The sequence below is a fragment of the Rattus rattus genome, chromosome 16, assembly GCF_011064425.1.
Source record: "Rattus rattus isolate New Zealand chromosome 16, Rrattus_CSIRO_v1, whole genome shotgun sequence".
Classification (NCBI taxonomy): Eukaryota; Metazoa; Chordata; class Mammalia; order Rodentia; family Muridae; genus Rattus; species Rattus rattus.
Window position 1 is genome coordinate 33,737,556 of NC_046169.1, and position 7,760 is coordinate 33,745,315.

The window sequence follows — 7,760 nt, forward strand, 5'->3', positions numbered from 1 at the left end:
GGCTTAAAGATATTCAGGAACGATACAGTGTTCTGTTCTTAACTTTACCAAACAAATCAATCAATCAATCGATCAATCAATCAATCAAACGTCTGCATGTATGTGTGTGCAGGTGCCTTCTGAGGCCAGTAGAGGGCGTCAGGTCCCCTGGCACAGGGGCCACAGGAAGGTAGGAGCCCAGGACTGAACTCCAGTCCTCTGCAAGAGCAGCAAGGGCTCTGAACCCTAGAACCAGCAGCTCACCCGCACTCTGGTCTTAACTTTTAGAGATGACTTTTTTGTTTTTGTTTTTGTTTTTTTTTTTTGAATATTGCAGTTGAACCCCCCCCCCCATCCTGGGTTCCTACATCGATTACGCTCACACCCTTTCGGATTGGATCCAGCACACGAGAGCCAGGTTCAGTGAGGAGAAACCAGAAGCACACAGATTCCGGGTCTTCACCCCCAGGGGACCCAGGCAGCCTACAATGGATAGAATGACAAGCAGCTTACTCGTTTTCAAAGGGACAAGAGCCAAGGAGGCCACCATCTGTTCTAGGGGGAAAGAAAAAAGTTCACAAACAACCTAGGAACCTTTTCTTCCCACACCTCCCCCCCCCATCAGCATCCTCCTGGCAGAGCCCTGCCCAGCCCATCACCTCATGCAACAACAGCATAAGTCCTACTCAGGCACGGACCAAAGGTTCACACCTTGACCTCAGTCCTTGGGAGGCTGAGGCGGCAGAATTGAGAGTTCAAGTCTAGCCTGGGCTACAAAGCATATTCCAGGTCAGCTTGGGCTGTGTAGTGAGAGTTTGTTCTGGAGAATAACGACTGGAACCTGAGGTTTGGAGGCATCTGGAGCTGGTCTCCCTAGAAGCTGTTTCAGAGACAGTGGCTGGGGTGGCTACCCTTACTTGGGAGGTAGTCTCAGGATGTATGGTGTGTCTATAAGGGTGGTTGTTTGGCTCGGGTATCTGCTTAGTCCTTACAAATCAGCAGGGACGAATGTCCACATGAGCCTAGCTTGGAGCCATTGATGTATACAGAACATGTGACAGCCATCGGCCAGGACTGGAGCATCTCCAACCAGCGGCCATGACTGCGGCACCTCCTGATGACGTAACGCCCCTGACTTCAATGACCACCACCCTGCTCTGAACCAGGATTCCAGCAATCGGATCAAGCAGGCTCCATCTCGTGCACCAGTCAAGGACCAAAATGAAAAGCATTTCCTCGAAGCTCCCAGAGGGTTGTGCAGAAGACTGTGCACTTACCCGCAGCAGAGAGGGGAGAGACTGGGGCTTCATCCTTTCTACAGATGGGACTGAGGATTGAGTGGGGGGTGCGGAGAAGAGCCCTGAGATGGGTTGGACACACCTTTGGACATCTCCGGGACACAGTATTCAGGTCAGTGGTCTGACGCCATATTGCAGAATGGGGGTTCTGAACCTAAAAGAGACAGGACCAGGGGTGGGGATGGGAACAATTCCAGGGGGTTAGGAAGGGAGCTGGAGGGCTTCTTGGAGGTGGTGCCAATGGAGCTGAAGCTGGTAGGGGAAAGTAGAGGATGCTGAGGGCAGGACTTGGGCGGGGATAGAGGAGAAGCCGCTGGGTAGGCAAAGTGGACAGAATACGAGGAATTCTTAGGCACACGTAGAAACGGATGCAATCATCACTTCGCTCAGATTAACTGTGAAACATGCTGGTGAGGATTCAGGCAGAGAACCCAGCACACACCTAGGGCTGAGGAGAGACTACATGGTCAGCATCCTCCTGCGGCTGGCCGGTGGGTGGCCAGCTTCCCCACTGTCTGCTGGGACTTCTAGCTTGGAAGTTAGAAGTTTGGACTTTATAAATGTGTATAGGTCTCAAGAAGGTCTAGGGTCAATATTCTGATAGATTTAGTGATTGCTGGGGTTGAGGGGGAATTCTCTGCTCAGGGATAGCTTCCTGAATCAGAGGATTCCACCTAGTTCAGGGGGGCACCTTCCTGGCCCACCACCTCCCCACTTGAGTGGCCCTGCCACTCAAGACTCTCACCTCAGGGCTTAGAATTTCTCCACAAACTTGGGAGGTGAAATGTTAAGACCACAGCTGGGATCCCTTGACCTTCATCATAGTCTCTCCTCGGCCTGGGTTCTCAGCATATTTCAGTCATCCTAGATCTGGTTTTGCTATAGACATGCATACTAAAGCGTTTGTGACTAATATTATCCTTTCTCTTTTCTCCTGGTCTTAAGTGAGAATCTGAGTCCCATTTTTCTAGGAAACCGCTTTCTGCTTTTTTATGTCAGAAATCTCCCATGGTTACAGAGACGAAGTGTTTTTTCTCCCCTTAGGACCTTCAGAGTCAGGTTGGCTTGGTGACAATGTAACCACTGACTTTGGAAGATCCTCCCTGCCAACCTCCCCTCTCCTTCTGCAACTCCTCTTTTCTAAGTCTAAATTGCCATCAAGCGATGTGACATTTTGCCACAAGGGGGCGCCCGCGCTCTTCAAGCGGAAGCAAGCTGCCTTGGCACAGACCCTGATGAGGACCCGTTTGCATTCTAGCGCTGTCTCCTTACTCTCTCTCTGACATCTTTGATACGGGACTTGGTTTCTCTGTGCCTTCGTTTTCCCATCCGAGAACTGGGATGGAATCATCTCATCTCTATGGCAACGCCCCTGAAAGATGCTGACCACGGTGCTTCTGAGCCTTCCTTTTCGAACAGTGGAGTTTATAATGGCGTCGTTCATGGGACGGTAGGGGGCGGTTAAAAGAAATTACCCATGTGAAGAACCCAGGAGATAATGTCAGTTGATTGAATTTTACCTCTTAAACAACTCACATTTATTTTTATCAATATGACACTAGGCAAATGCTCCTATTTTACATGGGGGAAAAAAAGCAGAAGATAAATTAGGCCAAGCCCACTTGACAGGTGAGAAGAGACATCTTTCTTTAGACCCAGTAGGTCCTCTAAGAACAAACTGTAGCAACACAACCCAGTTCCATGCTCCCCAAACTCCTCATAGCCCACACCAGCTCTGGTCCCTTTGGCGGAGAATGCATCTTAGCGATTCCTAAGGGACGCCAACTCTGCCGGGGGTGGGGGTGGGGGTCCAGGCTCTCCACCCACGTCACGTGGCCATCTCGGGATGCTTCCTTGCTATTCTTGGAGTAGATTAAGCAGGATCTCTCCAAGTTCATCAGCCGGGCTCTTTCCTATCAGTCTAAAGATGAATTACCAGCAAGGGCAAGCGCTTCACAAACACTGGCCACGTTCCCAGCTTGGATACAAGAATATAGAACATATACGGGTTATGTAAGAGACCTCAGGGACCCCCGCTCCCGCCCCAGTTCTCTCTGGCCTCAGGTAGAAGGAACCATGATCACTTTATTTCCACACGTGAGCCAGGCAAGGTCCCGAGGTCTCTTCCTTTAGTCCCGTCTCTCCTTTCTGAGCCCCCGCTAGCAAGCAGGGTGTGGTCACCCAGGACAGGGCTCAGCGCTGAGACTGGCGCTTATGGAACATTTAGGACACAGCTGCTCTTATCATGGGAGGCTCTGAAGACCCTAACTAGGCAGCTGGGGGTGGAGGGTTCTCTCCTCTCTGATTTCCTGTGGGAGAGCTGGAGTTAGGTTATCTCGTGGTGCCCTTTCAACCTCTCAGAGGGCCGGGGTCAGGGCTGGGGCAGCAGGCCTGCTGGGAACTGGATGACTGGCAGCATGGTGTATGTCAGCATGAGATATACCAGGGAGATGGTTGGAGATGGCCGGGGAGCAGGGCAGGAAGAAAAGACGACTTACAATGTCCATTTGAGTGGGGGCAGGGGTTGAAGAGAGGGGAGAAGGGTGCTGGGGCCAATGGTGGCCCCTCCCTGTTCTGGTTCCATTTTGCCAGCTCATAAAGGTCTTTATTTTAGAAACTTTTATTTTAGGTGTGCATGTGCGTACATGTATCTACATGGAAGGGCAGAAATCAATCTTGGGTTATGTTCCTTAGAAACCACACGTGAAATCTGTTTGTTTGGGACAGGATCTCACCACTGAATCCTAGCTGCCATGGCTGTCTTAGATCTGATCTTGCTAAAATATAGCCACCCAACATTTTACTGAAGCATTTGTGACTAATATTATACTAGAGGTCCCCCTCTTCTTTTCCCCAATTTTAAGCAAAAATTTGGGCCATATATACATAGTGAGAATATATCCTTTCTGTTCTCTCTCTCTCTCTCTCTCTAAATATATATATATACATACATATATATGTATATATAAATATATATGTATATATATGTGTGTGTGCATGTGTGTGTGTGTATTTTTACACATACATATACCATTCTTTTAGTCTTATCTACATAAGACCCATCTGGCTTCAAACTCACAGATATCCTCCTGCCTCAGTATTCTGAGTGACTGAAGGGATGCACCACCATGTCTGGCTCTGTGCAAATGTTAGAGGCAAGTTCTCCCACTGGAGTCTGAGGCTTGCTGACCTAGCTAGACAGCTGGCCAATAGAGCTGCAGGGATCAGCCCAGCACTAGCATTGTAAATCCACAGGACCGTGCCCAACCCTTTTCTCCGGGGCTAGGGATCTGAACCTGGGGTCTCATGCTTGCATGACAAGCATCTTCCTAATGGAGTCATCTTCCCAGGCCAGGGTTTTAATTTTGATGCTTATTTTTAAAAAATTAGATGCATTTATGCGTGTGTGTGTGTGTGTGTGTGTGTGTGCATGTTTGAAACAGTGCTCATGTCAAGGTCAAAGAACAACATGATTGGTTGGATACCGCGTGGATCCCAGGGACTGAACTCAAGCTGTCTTGCTTGGTGGCAAGCTCCTTTACCCATTTAGCCCTCTTGACATCCCCTTAATACTTGGCTTGTGGTTTTGAACACCAGCAGGTGTATCTCTTTGAGAAACTTCAGAAAGTTGTGACATCTTGCCAGTCGATCCTAGCCGTATGTGAGCCTCCTGCCCTTTTCAGTGCTTACACAAACTCGCCCAGCCTTGGCTTCCTTCTGCAAAACCCAATCCACATCATCACTTCATTCATGTCTTGGACATGCCTTCAAGTTAAAAAAAGAATTGGTGTGCCAACCTTAACCTTTTAAATAGTTGCATGCTATTTCTCTCTCTGGCCAGGTGCCTATTACTCTGTCATTTCTCTATAGAAGGTCAGGGGGTCGTGTCCAGTTTGATGTAAGAAGGGTGCTACCACCAACACCCCCATTCATGTTCTCAGAGGCCTGATTGTTACTTTTCTAGGGAGGGGCTCCAGAAGTGGGCCAAAAAGGCCACTCAACTTGGGGATTTTAGATTTACCACATAGCTTCCCAAAGAGACCCTAGGCTGTTCTGTGAAAGGTCCATTTCTCCTGTGTTTCATTCTTAAGTTTCCCGTAAGCCCCGGGATCACAAGAAAAGGTTCTTTGCTCTTTTGGGAACAGGACTATAGTTTTCTAGCTGATTCTTATCTCATTTCACAAAGAGGGAGGCTGAAGGCATATAGGGACACCTGAGGCAGGACGAGGCATGGGGGTTGTGGGGCAGGGTGAGGCACAGTGAGGCTTTGGGTAGGAAGAGGGATCTAGAAAGCAGGAAAAGGGTCAGTTTCTTGTTATCCTGTCAGCGTCCGAGCCCTGGCATCTCGACTTCTGGGCTCCCAGTGGCCTGAACCTGGCTCCCTGGGAGATTGTGTATATAGGGGGAGATCTGGAGTGCCTCAGAAGGAGGGGGGTAATTGGGCTCGGTGCTCTCTTCGAGGCAGTGTTCCAGAAGTGGGGACTCCAGGAGCCCAGACGGTTCAGACCCCAGAGCTGCTCCAGCTCCATGGGTATTTCTGAAGGCATCCCCTCGCTGAACTTGATCCTGGCCACGATATTTCACCCTCTTCCTCACCTGTGTCTTGGCACCGTCTTAGTAACACACCAGGTTCATCGCGGGCTCTTTGTGCTTCCAGGGGAAACTCTAAGGTGGTAGGAAGGCCTGGAAGGGTTTGTGTGGAGACATCTTTATTTTGCAGTCATCGAGCAGCAGAGGAGGGAAGTGACAACTTGTATGCACCCCGCAGAAAAGGAAGTCCGCGTCTCAGTGGTAGAACGATAGGCTTTCCAGCATGCACCAGGAGCCTGAGGGTCCCGGTGGTCCTTGCCCTGGCCCTTCAACCTCCAGAAATTGTCCTTAAGAGTTATCAATTTAAGTGGAGCCTAATCAAGGTCCTAACACCCCCCACAGGCTAAATTGGGGTTGGGGTTTGCTCCCCCAGCGCAAGGTCCTCGATCCCAGCCCGGAAAAAGAGAAAAAAAAAAAGAAAGAGATTTGATTACATGAATCGCATTTATTCCATAATTTAAAAGGGGTTGGGGATTTATCAGTGGTGGTTGCCTAGGAAGCGCAAGGCCCTGGGTTGGTCCCCAGCTCCAAAAAAAAAAAAAAAAAAAAAAAAAAAAAAAAAAGAGTTATCAATAACACCACCGGACAGGCTGGGTTGCCCCCCACAGCGTCCTCAACTTCTACTGCCTCAACTTTCCCTATCTGGTTAGCGCCAGCAGTGCGCGAATCACGGGCTTCCAGGCACAGGAGCAACAATGAGCTTCTTGTTCACCTCCACGCTGACTGCTCCAGCGGATGCACATCCGGCCACTCCTTCCTGTCCACGAGGCCTCCCACTGCTGTGCCTCAGTTTCTCCGCTTGGTTACCGGCAATGACTGCGTCCGTCTTTAGGATGTCAGAACGATCACCTGGCTGAAGAGGTGCGTAGAGAGGGCACCTACTCTCCAAGGTCACCTTTGGTTCCCAACGGAGATGGAAGGAGAGATCAGAGACACTCTCACAGGTGGATTGAGGGAGAAAAAGATGACTTTGTGTTCATATAATCATATGAAAGTATTTCTTTCTTTCTTTCTTTTTTTTTTTAAAGCCTACAGCATCCGGTATTCCCAGGCGGTCTCCCATCCAAGTACTAACCAGGCCCGACCCTGCTTAGCTTCCGAGATCGGGCGCGTTCAGGGTGGTATGGCCGTAGAGACGAAAGTATTTCTATTATACATTTGTGTGATCCGACATACAAAACTAATAAAGTCAGTCTCCCTTGGCATTTCTTAGGGACAATCAATCCACAAGGAACACTTGAGTTATCCACGTTCCTTAGGGACAATCGCCAGGAATACTCAGTTTATCCATGCACTTTCCCATGCCTTCCTACACACTACATGTAAGTATATAAATCTGGCTTGGACCTCACTCTGTAGACCAGGCTATCCTTGAACTCACTGCCTCTGGCTCCTGAGCACGGAGATCAAAGGTCTGCACCAGCACAACCAGCCTTCAAAGATATTCTTGAAAACCCATCATTTTGTCTGTGTCATTTAAAACACGTTAGTGGCCTCAGGAAAGGCGGCTTGGTGCACAGGCTGGGCTAATCCATCAGTTACCCGCTTAGCCCCTTCCTTGTATGGTCCCTTTGGGGACACCTCATATAGACATCTTCCTGATCATTGATCTTGGAGCGTGTGCGGGGTGGCTCTCTGTCTCTGTAGGGAACAGTTCCTGGGCCTCCTGGGAGACATGTGTCTGGTGTGTAAAGTGACACACAGATTTGAATGTAATATTTACACGTCCTTATATACTTTGGTGGTCCTAGGGATTGAACCCACGGTCCTGCACACACTAGGTAAGTGTTCTACCGCTGAGCTACATCCCCAGACCTCTTTTTGCTTTTCCGACTTTGAGGTTCCAAACATCCTTCTGATAACTCCACCCTCTAGAGACCCAGGGGCCAGAAC

The 7,760-nt window shown here is 49.3% G+C and overlaps 1 pseudogene; it reads right to left on the bottom strand.

Annotated features, from left to right (window-relative positions):
- Positions 1–6,893: 6,893 nt before the first annotated feature.
- On the bottom strand, positions 6,894–7,002 carry LOC116885972 (annotated as a pseudogene).
- Between the last annotated feature and the right edge of the window lie 758 nt (positions 7,003–7,760).